The 13,098-nt window shown below is 40.5% G+C and overlaps 1 protein-coding gene across 4 annotated transcripts in view; it reads left to right on the forward strand.

The window, feature by feature from the left end:
• PPP3CA (protein phosphatase 3 catalytic subunit alpha) overlaps positions 1-13,098 on the forward strand; it is a 176,859-nt gene that overhangs the window by 17,570 nt on the left and 146,191 nt on the right. Inside the window, exon 1 of one of the 4 annotated variants that reach the window (XM_039550612.1) lies at positions 10,078-10,094. The exons of the other annotated variants lie outside the window; for them this stretch is intronic. The gene's annotated coding sequence lies outside the window, so the exon portion shown is untranslated. Of the gene's footprint in view, positions 1-10,077; positions 10,095-13,098 lie in introns of those variants that run through there. 4 annotated transcript variants of the gene reach the window in all.

The raw sequence follows: 13,098 nt of genomic DNA on the forward strand, positions 1-13,098 counted from the left end.
ATGGGTCTAGTGAATGGAATTGAGCAGCAGGGGAATAAATCTGGAACAGATTTGCTGGAAAGGCTTCTGTGTGGAAGACACCTCAAATGGCCAGGACCAACGTGCAAAAAACTACCCATCCGTGTTACTTTCAGTAGGTATGAGATGCAGAGCAGTTTCAGGGCAAGACCTGTTGGTCTGATATGTTTTGTTTCTGTTGTGTGCAAGAGCTGTGACCAGTTGGTGCCATGCTTGGCTGAAAAAGCCAGTGCTCTGTAGACACAACTCCTACCTCTTGTTTCAGATCCTGATAGTCCAATGGGAAATAATAAGGTATCCCAGAGTAATTACAGCTGTAGTATTTCCTGTCCGATGAGCAAAGTTCACAGAAAACCTTCTAAAGCATGACTACAGACTCATTTAATTGAATCTCATATTCTAAACTGGGCATCCCTGGACTGAGTCTAGGGCCTGAAACTGGAGAGGATTTGGTGGCGCTAATAGATGGTGTTCTCCTGTAACTGGATTGCCAGGCCTATGCAGGAAGTATGAGGGGCTGTGCCCACCCAGTGGCAGTCAAAGAAACTTGGATTACTCCTTGCTGGGGATCTTGTAGAATTTTTTATGCTGGTGCCTGGTGTACAAAGTGCCTGGTACAAAGTGAGGCTGTTGTAAGTGGTTTTGCTTCCCTGGCACGAGGGCAATAGCCACAGCAAGAGGATATGGATTTTTGCTTTATTGCTAAACTGAAATTGTGGCATGAAGTCCTTCTTTTTCCTGCTGGGATGAAGGGTGATCCTAGATCTTTGCTCTGTGCACCTGTGTAAAACATTTACGTTTGACCTTTCCTTTTCTCATTCAGTCTATAGTCTGTTTAAACCTGGTAGTTTCATGTAACTTGTACCAAAAGTGAAGTGCTGGGTTTTTTTGTTTGTTTGTTTGTTTGTTTTTTGTTTTTGTTTGTTTGTTTGTGGGTTTTTTTTTTTGTTTTTGTTTTTTTTGGGGGGGGTTTGTTGTTGTTGTTGCTTGCCCCTCTCCCTATGGAAAAGGAAAGAGTTCAGGCCTCACATTGCAGATGCTGATTGTTGTTGTTTAATTCAATTCATGTTCTTTGCGAAGACAGGATGATGTAAGAACAAGAAGAAAAAACAAATACTGATAGAAAATTATGCCCTCATGTGTGGCTGTGTGGCCATGTAGCTTTCGTCTTCCTTCAGAACGGAGTGTTTCTCTTTCATGCCTGGCTGACTGATGTGCCCTGCCCTGTTGGGCTGTGCAGTCTGTCTTCCCTAACAGGCTGTAACAGGTTTTTTTAATCTCTTTTTGAGAATTTCCGATTTTGCTGGCTTTTTCTTTTTAGGTGTACAGTCCCCTCCCCTAAAGGTTGCCTTTTGTATGCTGATGTACATAAACTACCTCAAGGTTTTCTTAAAGAATAGTGGAAGCAAGCCCACTAGTCCTCCCAGGAGAAAAGTGCAGTGAGGCCAGTGGTATTCCTTTTACTTCCCTTTTGGTTTTGTTCACTCCTATGCCTTGTAAAACAGCCAGGAAGGTTTCTCACAAATCATGTTAAATTTTTCTTCTCATGCAGAATATAATCCAATGTGGACTTTTCCTTACAGTAAGTCTTCCAAAATCCCAGCAGTAGAGTCACAAATGGCATTTTATTCTTCTCATTTAGAATCTAGTGCCCCAATCTGTTACATCAATATTGCTGTCAGAATAGTGCCACTTGGTATTACCTGTGTGGTGAAAGCATTGGATTTGGCATGCATATGTGTGTGTTCTCCTTGTACAGTTTTGTCTTTTTCTTAACTTAGAGCATATATATTCCCTGCCACTTCCCTTCAGGTGTGGGAAACATGATCTCCACAACTAGGATTCTGGAACAAAAGCAAGGTTTAATCTTTAAATGACAGTATGAATTGTTACTGTGAAGCCTAGACTCCAAATATAGTCAGTTTTCGTTGTGTTTTCAGTATCAAATCTCTTCTTCATCTTCTCTAAAGCAGTCACAGCTTCTTGTTTTTGTCCCTTTTTTAAACGGAATGTTTGTTACCTTTTGTTTTGTACTTGAATTGCTATGGATGGAAAGTAGTGGAGCTGCCTGCAGAATAATATTTAAAAGTTTACAGTGAGAAAAGTTTAAGAGTCTGATGTTTTTGCAGCACCTTTTGTTTTTGATTTGTCTTCTCTCTGATATAACTTCACTGAAATCCAGAGTCTGTCTGGCACTGGGAAGTGTGTGAAAGGCTAAAATGTCTCATTCAGACAATGACTCAGATGTGCAGTCACTTAACTCTCCAAAGGCTTTGTTGTATCTTAAAACAGTGTACACCGCTCTGGTATATCCTCAGACCTGGAGGATGTTCATGGGCACTCAGCCAAATACCGATTATCCCAACCCTTGAAAACTGCTTGGATCCCAATATAGTTTGCAGTAATTTGTTTTTATATAGCAGTGATTAATTAAGACAAATACTCTCTGAAAAGCCTCTTAAATTTTAGAAAGAAGAGATTTTATTTTCTCTAATACATACCTTCCTAAGGCAAAGGTTTATTTTGATTATTCTTTAAGATCTGTGTCTCCTATGGTGATTTTTCTTCCCCAAGAAAATCTGTGTGGAATTAATAGAAGAGCTGTGTATAGAGAATGAATTGCTTGCAACTTCTCAGAGAAAGTGTTATTACAAATTGAAAGCATCATAAATTTACAGCATTAGGGAGGGCTACTAAGAAGTAATTATTCATGTTTTTACCTTGATCAGGTGGCAACAATTAAAAAAGTGGTTTTGCATTTTAAATAGGAGCTGGCATTGCTATTCATAAAGGCTTTTGACTTGTGCATTTAATGAAAAGAAGGACCGAGAAGATTTGCCCTGTTTGCAGAGCAGCTAGTTCTGTGGGTTAGAGATGATGGCTTGCAGAGGGAGTGGTGGTGGTGTCTGGTGACCCTGTCTCACTTTATCTTTCCTTCCACTTTTATACCCTGCCTCTTCCCATCCTCCCCCCACCTTTTTCTTTTTACTGGACTGTGTCAATTTGTGACATGATCCCAAAGACAATGAAAACAAAACACGTTGAAAGGTTTGTGTTCTTTGAGATCTGGTGCCAGAAGGCTTTTGGAAAAATACTTGATTCTAGCATGTACAGAAAATCAGATCAAATATTATGTGAGAGACTACTTCCATTTTGGTCACTATAAAAGAGGAGAAAGTGATATTCTTATAACAGTTTTCTAGCTGAGGTGGGCTGTCAGGAGAATAATCCTTATGGGGATATTTGCATACAGAAGTAAAAAAGACAGGTTGTGTATTTCTAAGTTGGGATTCCTTTTATATATATGTCACTTTTAAATTATTGTTGCTTTTTTACATAAGCCAACTTTCATCTAAACTCAATTAGCTGAAAATAAGCTGAAGGGGATATTTGTGGATGTTTATAGAACTTGTTCAGTATTTCATACGGGAGTATTCCTAAGCCTCTGCATACTGGACTGGACGTGAGTGGAAATGGACCACTCTCTTCAATCTTGTCTAATAAAGTACTTGCTTCAGCTGTATGGAGACTGTTTTGCTTTTAATTCAACTAATGTTAGAGCCAGTGAAGGCTGGCAAGTGGTTGGATATCTGCAAGGAACAGTGGTTTGGCTGCTGAATGTGCAGAGCAGTCACAAGGATGGGTGGCTTAGCACAGCCGCAGTGGGTCACCTGGACTTTGTGCAAGAAAACATCTTTGGGGAAGGGTGACAAGCTTATGGTTGAGTTTGTGCTTTAGCTAGCTAACTGAAGTGACAGGTGCAGCCATTTCTCTCTTCCCCTCCCACCCCCCCAATAATTTCTTTTTGTTACTTGCACTATGGCTGAAGAGCCAGTGACTCTACGCATTGGCTGTGGTGCTCCCTGTACCAGTCCTGTCTAAATGTATCAGATAAACAAAACAGTTTATAGAGGGCTGAGTAATTCACTTAAAGACTGGTAAATACTGTTTGCCTTATCTCTGTTAACCTAAACAGTTTCTGTAAATGGTTGGTGGTAAATGATCTTCACTAAGTTCTTTGAAAATAAAGCATTTTATTTTAGATTAGTTCAAGGGGCCAACAGGAGTTTACTTGTCTGTGATGTTAAGTTCTCAAATAAATCACAAAATCATTATGGGTGGTCTTGAGACAGGCTAATTAAATGCAACAGGAATCCTAAATTCAAAGATCAAATTTTCTCTTTTAGTTTTTTTGTTCTTAAAAGGTAGGTTATTTTTTCCAGAAGTATGTAATCTGGTATTTTACAGAAGTTATTACCAAAATCTAAAAACTTCCAGTATGCACTCTGATTAGAACAACAGTTTCAGTGTAGTGCTTTTGCAAACATCTGCAAGAGGCTGGCGTTTGATACTTTGTTGTTTTGTAGAAGTGGAGTTGGATGAAAACACTTTTTCCCGCTGATATCTCATTTTCTGTTCCATGGTCAGCTGAATGGATAATTACAAGGCATGGTATCCTGTCTGTGAGGGAGGTACATCCCTTGAAACTTTCTTGCAAAGCCCAGATGATGACCTGTTTTCTCAGTGTCTTGCCTAAAGCCAAGTGCAAAATGCTGGTTTAGTAACTTAATGATGTATTTTTGATACTGGTGCCAGGTCTTATTCTTCTCATGATGTCTTGCTGATTAATATGAAAGTTGTAGTTCCTTTTAAACTTTGTTATCCTTTTGCTTTGACTTTGTGATATAAAGTACTAGGAACAGCTCTGACATCCCTTTTTTCTTGATCTGTGAAATGCTTTTGATTTTATAATTTATAAAAAACCGCATGTTTTAAACAAATTCTGCTGCCACCTATCCTTCTGGAGGGGATGGAGGGTGGCTGCCCAGGGTTTCTGAGCTATTGAATACCAGTAACCTGTGCTTGCCAAGGACATTTTGGTTGTTGTTCCCCTCCATGTGAGAGCAGGACTTGCTGCTCGTGGCCTGGTTGCTTCTGTAGTCTCCCACCATCCACACAGAGCAGCTTCAGCATTTCTGGTGGTGTTGCCATGATTCCTGTAACATAATACAGGTCAGGAGACTCTCACCTCATGCTAGGAAGGGCCTGTGATCCTCTGCATGTGGATCACTTGCTGTAGGATTCTTAAAAGCCTCTGTGCCAATTTGAAATGTTTTTCTTTCTGTAGAAGGAGGAAAAAGAAGCTGAGGGTCTTCAGTTTTTTGCTTCCCGATGTGAAGCTCATTAGCTGATTGCTAAAACTTAGAGTGATTTCATTTGTGATGCAAGGCACAAGTCTAACTATTTAACCAACTAAATAACTAACTAGAATAACTAACTAAAGTCACTGTTAAATATCTATTCTAAAATGAAGAATCATAAGACCATTTTGTAGAACATCTGATAGCACATCTGAAAATTGTAAAGTACAGCTATGGATGTGCTTGTCCCTTTTTATTGACTTTTGTGTATTTGACAAACTGCAGTAACTTCTTTAAAAAGGTTTCATCGGTTTGAGCATTTCAGCTTTTTAAATGACCAAATGCAGTATATGAACTATAATATTCTCCAAAGATGAAGTGTAAGAAAGAACTCATGTGCATTTATTAAAATCAACAAAGGAGGAAGTGGACTTGCTATATTACCTTTTAAATAAAATATTCTGTACATTTTGGATTCATACAGAAATCTTTTCCCTATACTGGAAACTCCTGAACTGATGCAGAGTTGCCCTTGCATTGGAACATTTGTGCCTGTGTATGTACATTTCCTTGTAAATCTCATTACCAGTGTTGTAGCAGAACTTTTCTCTAGCTGTGTGCAGAACATAGGCTCTTGTGACTTTAAAATATAATCCTTACTGTTTATGAGTGCAACACTGAGAACGAGTCCTCTGTAAATAGATCCAAATCCATATTTGTGGGTGAGAACATGTGAGGTTTTATGTTTTTTTTTTTTAATCCGATATCTTGAGACAAGCAGCTGCAGTGCCTTTAACATTGCTCAAAGGGCTGCAGAATTGAATTAATCAGACATGCTTCTTTGACTGATATTTAGAAATTAATAACAACCCTACCACTGTCCATGGTTAGCTGAATTTCATCCAGCTGGAAATCCTAGTGCTCTTCTCTGTTGATAGTGGAGAAAGCCGAACCACTGGCCAGAACTTTGCCTGTTGACCTTCTGCAGTAGTTTCCTCCTTCCCTGGGGAAGGCTTTCCTGCTCACTGAGGGGTGAATTATTTGGGCCCTGTGTTTGTAAGAATCTTCTGTAATCCTGGGCATCCTGACTTAGGGGTTAGAGAGTGGAAGCTCATAGACCTGGGCTTCCAGGTTGAGCTTTTTTTGCATCCATCTCTCATTTTTGGGACCAAATAATCCAGGCTGAACAGAAGTTACATTTGGCACGATGATTTGTGCCTTATTAGGATCGTCATTTTTAAAAAAATATAGAGTCTACATGTCATTCAAATGTTGGAAATATAGCAAGGGAACTCCAAGGCAGAAGAACCAAAAAATGAAACTATTTAGCTAATCATGAAAGACCAGCACTGTTTTCTACTGGAATTACAATGCTGGGAAGACTTCTCATCGTCTCTGTATATGAGTCAGCAGTACTCTGCCAGCCAGGAGGGCCACCCATGTCCTGGAGTGTCTCAGGCACAGCATTGCCAGCCATGCCAAGGAGGGGATTGTCCCACTCTGCTCTGCACTAGGGTGGCCTTACCTTGAGTCCTGAGGGCAGTTTTGAGCACTCACAATATAAGAAGAGCCTCCAAAGAATGGTAACGAGGCTGGTGAAGGTCTGGAGGGGAAACCTTGTGAGGAGCAGCTAAGGTCACTTGGTTTTGTTCAGCCTGGAGAAGAGGAGACTGAGGGGAGACCTCATTGCAGTCTACAACATTCTCACAAGGGGAAGCAGAGAGGCAGGTACCGATCTCTTCACTCTCAGGACCAGTGACAGGACCCAAGGGAACGTTTAGGTTGGGTACCAGGAAAAGACTTTTCACCCAGAGGGTTGTTAGGCACTGGAACAGGCTCTCCAGGGAAGCAGTCACTGCAGCAAGCTGTCTGAGTTCATGGAGTGTTTGGACAATGCTCTCAGTCACATGGTGTGTGATCCTCAGGATGTTCTGTGCAGAGCCAGGAATTGGACTCAGTGATCCTGATGGGTCCTTTCCAACTCAGCATATTCTATGATTCTATGATTTTAGTCACTGACTCTCTCCTTTAAAGTTCATAAAAAATGATGACAGTACTTGAATGTCTACAGGTGCAGTATGAATGTATTTCACGTAATATTTTAAAGTCTGCCAGTTTTCCTGTGGGTAGTGTATTAGCTGTTTTTTCTGACATTGTATGAATGCTTGGAAGACATGAATCTGATGGATAAAAGGCCTTATTCCTTATTTCTGTACTGAATTGTTTAAAGATCCATTGGGTTGTGCTAACAGCAAAACAGAAACAAATACATTTATCCCAGGCTAATGTAACATCAGCTATATGTACAACATATTGTAACCTTCCAAAGTAGCATGAAAAGTGCAAAATTTTTGAAAGGCTGGAGGATGCATAGCAGGTATGGGATAGTGACCACCTTCCTCTGCATCCCTGTGCTTCCTGCCACTCCGACAGTGGGGTGGAAACCTCCTCCAGGGATGGTGCAGTGGCTGTCAAGTACTGTCCAGCTGCTCCCAGGCATCTCCCACCCTTCTCTGGACACTGAGGTGTGCTCTGGTATTTGTGCTCCTGAAGTCAGAAGACAGAAATATTTCCCACACCTGGGTTGTGTGGATGATGCCTCAGTAGATTTCCCCACTCGTTTTTCCTTTAAGTGTGGAGATATTTGCAGATTGGAAAGTACACTGTGTTTCTTGGTACATAGCTTCATGTCTTCTCGAGCTGTGGCTGTGTGGCTTTAATTATGGTGTGGAAGTAAAAGGGAGGGAGAGTTGCTCCCATGCAGCGTAGCATATGGCTCAGCAGCAGTGCCAGTAATGTCGGTGCCTTTTGCCTTGGGTATTTATGCCAGGAGGTGTCAAGCTGAAGGTTCTCTGCCCCAAGAGGATGAGCAGGACAGTGACAGTGGTGTATGGCTCTGCTGGCAGCACAGCAGGAGCCTCTTGCTGCTCTTGAGGATGTTTTCAATCACCTGACCTGTTGAACATTTAGTCTGTCAAACCTTTCAGATTAATGCAGATGCTGACATGCTCTCAGAGCAGTCTTGGATATTATTAGTTGCAAATTTGTGAAAGCCTTCTCCTTGATAAATTTTTACTATGTGGGTTTCGCAACTGGGGTGTAAAGCCCAGGCTCTCTGTTAAGCTGAGGGAGCCTTGGCATGAAGCATGTAACAAATGAAAAACTTGGCTTGATCCGAAAAGTGGGATTTCATGTCTTTTCGGATGGCTCTCTTGCTGGTCAGTCTGTATAAATGTTGTCTCTCACCTTAAAAGTAAAAGAAATAAAATCTGAATAATTAATGCAATTAGTGGTTGACAAGAAGCAGCAGTGCTCTTGGAATTTTTGTGATTGCTGAGATGGCTACTTGTTAACAATTAAAATGAAGTTTCTAGAAACTGAGAATAGAAAATTTATTTAAACTCTCAGCATGCTTTTGTTAGGTGTTTTATCTTTTTTGCAAGTGGACTTCCAAACCCTGTTAAACAGAAGCATAGTGATATGAAATAGAAACTGTTGAAAAGGAAGACCACTGTTCATGTGTTTCCTGTTTTATCATTATTTTGTGTTTAACTTGTCAGTGGCAAGATTCACATGACCTGAAACATCCTTTTGAAGCAAATTTGCCGGCTTGTATGACTGTGCTTATTTGTTCTGAATTTTGAAGAACGCCTGAGTGCTTTCATGAAAAGGCTTACTTTCATTATGATACATTTTATTGTGACTTATCAAATACTGCTTTATTTTACCTCACTTACAGGAAATGAAGTATGGATGACCTTAATTTAGTTAGTCAGTAGTATGGGATCCTTTTACTCCTTGGTATTTAATTTATAGTAAAAACATGTATGACTGAGGTGTGAGAAGTGTGCATTTCTCTTTTTGTATGAATAAATAAGGGTTTAATTGCTCCCCTGAGGAACAGGATTTAGTTTATACATGTATGCCTCCTTTTAGAATCTAACAGATACGTTACTCTTCTCCCTTGGTCAGTCTTGCATGAAACAGGAAAAAGAATACAAAGCTTTTGATTTTCTTCAAACTACAAAATTACTGTACTGTATAAAAGCTGTTAAAAACACTGATGTGACTTGTAAGTTGAGGTTTTCAGTTTTGGAGACTTCTTTGGGCAGTCTCCAAAACTATGGAGAAGGTTTAGTGGTGAGGTGGAAGAATGAGGAGATGAATTGTGCCGGCACTCCTGCAAAGTGGTGGGATCAAGGTGGCTTCCCAGGTCCACTTATGTGTTTCAGTTACACTGTGACTCCATCTTGGGATGAGAAATTATGGCTAGCGTATTTTTCCCTCTGCCAGGCTCTCTTCTGTTGTATTTTGCAACAAGAGGAAGCTTGTGCATGGTGTCTGGCAGGGTGCCTGGGTGCCGTGCAGCCTTGCCCTGGCTGTAGCTGCTGGATGCTGGGTGGGCTGCGGAAGGCACCCACAGCTGGGCACCTGCAGCTGGGCTCCTTACAAGCTCTCATGGCTCAAGAAGAGGTGCTCGAGCGTGTCCCATGTATAAAATTCAGGATGTGAGGGAATTCACAGAGCAGGTTTTGAGCTATGGGAAGGGATATTATTCATCATCTTGTTTTAAACCTAGAAGCAAATCTAAGGGGTTGTAGAGTTAAGAAATGGTGCCAGTAATGGGCATTGGAAGGAAGAGCTGAGCATTTGTGTGCCAAACAGAGCAACAAGAAGATAAGCATAGCTCCTGAAAAGCCTGGCACTTCTCCTGCTGAAGCGATCTGTATAATGTTACAGTAGCCTGCTGATGCTACAGAATTTTGATAGATTAAACTGTAGTTTGTTTATATGGATTTTCTTCCAAGGTTCTGTGATTTAAATTGAAGATGTAGGTGTCTTTAATTAAATAAAATTATTTCCATCTCTGTTGACAGAGCTGAAGCTTGCATAGTTTTCTGGCTGAAGAGTAGTTGTTCTTTTGTGACTTCAACAGTAAGTGGGTTTTTTTGTATATCTTTGCAATCATGAAATAGTTCCTCAGCCAAGTGAATAGTCTTCTAATCTACATAGGTGTGTTTCTGCTTTATTTACAGCACATGGATCATTTAGTATACTTTTATTACCTGTGTTTTTTATGTGCTTGGAGAGAGTGGGTGGTTTTTGTTTTGTTTTTTCCCCCACTTGGGGGAGCACATGGTTTCGGGAGTGTTGCCTTACATCTGAAAACTTGGCAAGGGGTCTCCAGCTCATGTAGCTAGATTCATTCCTTAAATAATGACTACTTCTTCGAGTTATTTTTTTGGCTCCTGCTTAGTTACATTCTTTTGGCAATGACAGTGTTCTTTAGGACAGTAAGTAGGTATATGATTGTAAAAACAGGACCTGTTCAAACTCTGACCACCAAAATAAACGTTAGCATTTAAAACCCTATCAACAAACTCTGAGAGGAAAAGAAGCATTCACAGAAATGAGATGACATTAGTTTGGTTAAAGCAGAAGCCAGAGAAATTATTTCTTTTGAATGCCTGGATGATGACAGGCAGTGCTTCAGTCCACTGAGAAATTAGTCTGAAATGTTGAGCTAGGCTTGGTTGTTTGGTCTCAGACTATTAAGTTAATTCCTGGAGGAGGGTGGCTTAAGTTGTTTACTAGTCGATATTCTCAGTACTCATCATCCATTTATTGCTGTCAAAGAGGATAATTTGAGTATTTTTGGAAGATGAAGCGGGAAGGGATTATAAACAGTTAGGAGGACAGATTTAGAATTTCATATGATGAATTGGAAAAATGGTTTGAAATCAATGAGGTGAAATTTAATAAAGACAACTGTAAAGTGTTATGCTTAGGAGAAATCAAATGCACAGATATAAATGGGCTAGGCAGCATGCGGGCCAGGAAGGACCCAGCAATCACAGTGGCTTTGCAAACTGAGCTTGTCAGGGGGGTTGTGCATGACACTGAGATTTCATTAGGGCTGTATAAGTGGTGAAACACGTCAGATAAATGGCAGAGGAGATAATTATTCCTCTGTACTTGGCAGTGTGCTTTTAGCCTCTGGTTTAGACTTATTATTAAAGGAGGATGTGGTAGATAAAGGGGCAGGGTCTCAATGGCACCAGCAAGGCTTGGACACAAGGTTTGAGAAGCTCAGTCTTTAGGGAATATGTGAATATGCTTTGAGGTTTTTTAGCCTAGAAATGAAAAGGGTTTGAAAATGTCTAAATCGTCAATGATACAAAAAGATGGTATAAGAAAGATACAGATGAACTATTCTGTATTCGTTTCTCCTGAAGATAAAATAAATTATTTTAATTTGCTTTGGTGGAGCTTTAGCTTGCAGAAGATTGAAATTTTCCAATTCACAGTCTGAAAAAAATACTTCAGAGACTTACAAGAGATAGATAAAACATCGATACCATTGTAAAGATGCACAAATAAAAGCTGGCCTAAGTAGGAACCCCGTCGGCCCCTAGCCATGGTGTACAGCATGGAAATGGAGGTCATAGCTGGACTCTGAAAGCAGTGGAGCAGCAAGCTAACCCTGTTGAGAGCCTGTCAGCTCAGCCTTAGAGCTACACTGATGTCGCCAGGGGTATCTGCTTCTGTTCATGTAGCTGCCTGCAATGCTTCTGCATAGAAATTGCACTGTCTGTGGTGGAGATGGTCTAAAGATGGCAGAGTGTGCAGGGGCTGGTATTAGTCAGGGTTTCTCAGCTTTTTCTAGTCCATATCTAATTTTTACTATTGAAAATTCCTGTCTTATTATAGTATGTGGTTCTTGGAGTGGGAAGGTTCTTCGTGCCTCACTTGTCCTCTGCAGCGTTCCAAGGGTGAGTTACACCTCTCAAGCTGGGAAGAACAGGCTCAGATGATTGCCAGGGGCTGTCACTAGCCAGCTCAGAAGCAGGTAAAATAACAAAGCAGGCTGTAGAGTATGCCTCTGAGTCAACACAGGGTGAGCTGCTCAGCTGGGTATATTTGCCTACAGGAGGCTCTGTGCTACAAGAGCTAAATTGGTTCTTGTACCTGAGCTAATGCACTGAGAAGTGGCCTGGGAGTCTCTGCAGCAGTGACCTACCTGAGTCTCGGGCATGTTCCCCAGCCCTGTGGTACAGGGAAAAGCAGTCTTTCCTCTGCCCTGGATTTGGCAGGACTACTCATTTTGAGCCAGCCTGGCTATGTTAACTACTGTGTTTGGAGAATTGTTATGTTGTAGCTAGAGTCAAAATGTTTTTTCTTTTCCTGTCCTGATCTATCCAACTGCACAGAGCACTGGACTTGGAGAAGTGATTTACTTGCTGTTCAATGTGACCTGTAATAGGGGCTGCTTGCACTGATGAGTAAGAGATCCTACAGATCCTAATGAGACTTTTGCTTTTTAAATATGGTGATTTGAATTGGATATATTGACACTTGCACACAAATGGAGGAATGAGACATTTTTTGGGGAAAAGGAAATTAATAGTTCTTACAGAAGGTATGGAGCTTCTAGTTTGAGGCATGCTGGAGATTGGCTTTTGAGCTCAGTGAAGTTGCTTTCAATTTAGCTGCTATTGCAAATGAGAAGAATGCTTATTTTGGTAAATTGAGAAGGGAAGATTAATCTGAGCCTTCTGTGAAATTAATTTATTCTTGAGAGGGAGGGAAGTGCATAAAAGTGAAATGATGTTTATATTCAGTTATTATACTCTGATTATGTAATTTGCAGGGGCTAAAATTTTAAAACTCTAATATTTTTGTAAGTTTGTCACTTTGTAAGTGATTGTCTTAAGTGCTACAAACATGAAATTCCTACCTCTATTATTCTGTTTTGGTCAAATGAAAACGTACAAACCCAAAACATTGACTTTCAACATTGAGGCCATTTGGTATTTCATTCTCAGGGAAGTCAAATTAAAATGTCAGGTATGGAAGGGACATGTTCTGGATACTTTACAGGAGATGACTATTTTATTTTAGGATAGTGTAATTCCCATGCTGCTGCTGTTAATTCCTT

This window comes from Corvus cornix, chromosome 4 (genome assembly GCF_000738735.6).
Source record: "Corvus cornix cornix isolate S_Up_H32 chromosome 4, ASM73873v5, whole genome shotgun sequence".
NCBI classification, from domain to species: domain Eukaryota; kingdom Metazoa; phylum Chordata; class Aves; order Passeriformes; family Corvidae; genus Corvus; species Corvus cornix.